This window comes from Pteropus vampyrus, unplaced genomic scaffold (genome assembly GCF_000151845.1).
Source record: "Pteropus vampyrus isolate Shadow unplaced genomic scaffold, Pvam_2.0 Scaffold8, whole genome shotgun sequence".
Classification (NCBI taxonomy): Eukaryota; Metazoa; Chordata; class Mammalia; order Chiroptera; family Pteropodidae; genus Pteropus; species Pteropus vampyrus.
Genome location: NW_011888789.1, coordinates 14,102,022 through 14,105,426, shown reverse-complemented (window position 1 = coordinate 14,105,426; position 3,405 = coordinate 14,102,022). Strand labels below are relative to the sequence as shown.

At 40.4% G+C, this 3,405-nt stretch overlaps 1 pseudogene; it reads right to left on the bottom strand.

Moving 5' to 3' along the window:
• Positions 1 to 2,175: 2,175 nt before the first annotated feature.
• Positions 2,176 to 2,668, bottom strand: LOC105300434 (annotated as a pseudogene).
• Between the last annotated feature and the right edge of the window lie 737 nt (positions 2,669 to 3,405).

Genomic DNA, 3,405 nt, shown 5'->3' with positions numbered 1-3,405 from the left:
TCATTTAAAATCCATGGTCTGTTGACCTTCAACACCTTATTACTCGCTTTATCTCACATTATTCAGTTGAAATGATACAAACTTTGTATTTACTAATTAGAGAGAATTCTAGTTCCTGAAGCTATAATAGGACAAGGTTCTGTTTTAAGTAGAATCCTCTTTGATGAAATAGAAAGAGGGACTTTCCTTTAGCGCTGTCTGCAAAATGCCAATTGCTCTCCTCTGTAAGATTCCATTTTACAGCTCTCTTCTTTTTCTCTTTCTGAGGTCTCTCTGTTTGTGTCTGCTCTTGAGGTTGAAATTTATACATGGTGGTAAAAAATAATTTCAAGATGGGTCGGAGTTGAAAAGGACCCCCCCCCCATTGTGCAAAACAAACAAAATGGGCAAATATATCTCCTATGAAACTATTAGTGACCCTCACTGGCTAACGCAGCCTAGAGTTTTATTATTTAATTCACACTTATCAACTGTGATGGTCTAGCTAATGGGATCAATTTGGACCTCTTAATAGGTATCCAGAACAGGTGGAAAAGCTGAGGTAACTGGAAATTTACCTTTTTTTATGTTCATGTATTAGGGCATCTTCTTTTCAAAGCGACATATTCCCAACCCATCTGACTCATGTTGTAAAAAAACACACCATTCCCAGCTAAAGTGATTAGAAAAAAGGTGGAAACTGCAGAGGAAAAGGGCTGTGGTGGGGAGGCATTTTATTTTTTATCAATGTCTGAAGAGTGCCTGATTCGATAAGATGTGCAGTTTTATAAAAATGTCATGCAACTAATGTAATGAAATAGCTCACGGGGCTAGGGTGGCCCAGCCGGGGTCTCTGGCATGACCAATTAAACGTGAGACTGCCCCACTACTCCATCTTGGAGGGGAACCAAGAGGAGCGTGAGGATCATGCTTGGGGTTGCACAATTCCTTCTTTACTCCTGCATAAGTCACAGATTCAGGCGTTTGGGAGTGTATAAGCTGTGGACTCATGGACACAGAGGTTTGTGGGTATGTGTGTGAATTGCAGATGGAGAAGCTTCCTATTTTAGGCAACTCTGGCCAGGGCACCTTAAGCTCCAAGTTATTCTCTGGAATCCAGTCAGTACCCTTTCACTAAGAGATAAAGTGCCTTTCTGACCCTGTTATTCATCTCATAAACTTCTTACCTCCCAGGGATGCTGTGAAGTCTCAGGGGGCTAATGGAGAGCCCTAAAAGTCAGTGGTGCCCACAGGTATTATTACATCTGGGATAGGCTTCTGCTCTTAATTCATTTGTGGGGGGAAAAAACCTGCTTCTTTTTGATGCCACCTGCACAGAAGATGTTCAGTTGTAATAGGATTGCAGAGATTTTAATATATAAACAACATTTATTTTGTTCTCTTTATGAAATAATTTATTCTTATTGTAGAGAATTCAGAAAATAATGAAAATACATCAAAGAAAACAAATTTCACCCTTAATCCCATAACATAGGGGTAATCACTTTTAGTATTTTTGTGTTTGCTCTTTTAGCTGGATAGGTGACGAGGAAAATTAAACACACACACAAAAATTTACAGTGGGCTGCTTTCTTCATAGGGAAATGGGATGCCCCATAGGGTGTGCCTCTAGCTACTTTCTGCGGAAGCGGGAAAGGCAGATTTCTTTAGTCGGGTTGATTGTCTTATAGAAAATAGTTCTTACCACCTATTATCCAAAAAGTTCTTATCACCTAGTATCAACAAATCAGTTGCCATTTTCCTAGACCTAAATGCAATGAATGTTTAAGCAATTTTTTTAATTAAAAGCTTTAGGTAGTTGGCCTAGTATTGTACCCCAGATAAAAACGTTTCACTCTTTTGAACCCAAATAATGTTGTCTAGGCATTTTTGCAGGGAGGGGAGGGTGTGTGATGGTGTGTATGTATGTGTCCCACGTGACTCTACTTTTCCTAACATTTTTTCTTATTATCTCACTTCATATACTGCTTTTTTTGTTTAGCTATTATTTCATAATCATAAACTTAACTCTGCAACCTAGCTAGACTTGGAGGAGGACAAGGAAAATCTAGAAACCAGTGAACTGCAGCGAGAGCACAAAGTTTATAGGGTGTTCCAAGCAAATGGGGGTAAGGAGCGCTCTCTTGAGCTACAAAAGGAATGGTCTGCTGGTTAACATAAAACAAGTCAAGTTGATTAGAGTTGTCCACAGTCAGCAATGGTGATCTTCTTGCTGGTCTCACCATTCCTGGACCCAAAGTGTGCCATGGCTTCCACAATATGCATGCCCTCTTTCACCTTGCCAAAGACCACACGCCTGCCATCCAACCACTCAGTCTTGGCAGTGCAGTTGAAAACTGGGAACTGTTTGTGTTGGGTCCAGCGTTTGCCAGAGGCAAGATGCCAGGACTCGTATGCTTCAGAATGAAATTTTCATTATCAAATTTCTCCCATAGAGGGACTTGCCACCCACGCCATTGTGGCGTTTTAAGTCACCACCCTGGCACATAAATTTTGGCATAATTCTATGAAAGCAAGAAACTTTGTAACCAAATCCTTCCTCCCCAGTGTTCAGAGCTTGAAAGTTTTCTGCTGTCTTTGGAACTTTGTCTGCAAACAGCTTAAAGGAAATGATGCCCAAGGACTTGCCACTGATGGTGATGTTGATGAGAATGGTGGGGTTGACCATGGCAGAGTGTGGGTGGCTCTGGGACGGCAGCATCTGTAAGGCCTACACGCTCATCTTCCTTAATTCCTTCAGTTTCCTTTTCTCTAGGACGTATCTTCCTTTCTTATAAAACAATCCAATGTCATTCCATCAGATCCTTTCTTATATCTTCACATTTTCTAGTTTATTCCATCTGCTAAATAACATGTAACTCTGCCACTTACTCCTGCTCTGGAAGTTGGGATAATCCAAACTGAGGGCCCTCTCCCACAGAAGATGGGGAAATTATTGTTCCATGGATAGGGTAGTAGAGTGGAAAATAGGATATGTACATGGAGATGGTGTTGGAGAGGAAATTCCAATCTGGGGTGCAGCTGACTTTCTTCCATAATATCAAGAATGAAAATCATCTCATCATTAAGAAAATTATTTTCTTTAATAAGAGAACTTTTATTCGTTTAATATAACTTTAACCCCTTTTCTTTCCACGTCATGACTGAGGCCTTTGCTAGGCTAAACATGCTTTCCCTCTCTGCCTGAAAGCATCCTTAATTACTTTAAATGGCAATGAAAATCTCTTTAGTTTTCCTCCAATGACCAGAATTCTCTTTGATCTTGGAGGAGAGGTAAGCAAGATTCTGATGTTGGAAAGATGTAGAAAATGAAGTTTCTTCTGCCACAAGTATGGGCGATGGGTGAATGTTGTTGATATATGACTATTACCAATCTTCGCCTTCCTCCTGCTCATTCATCCTTTG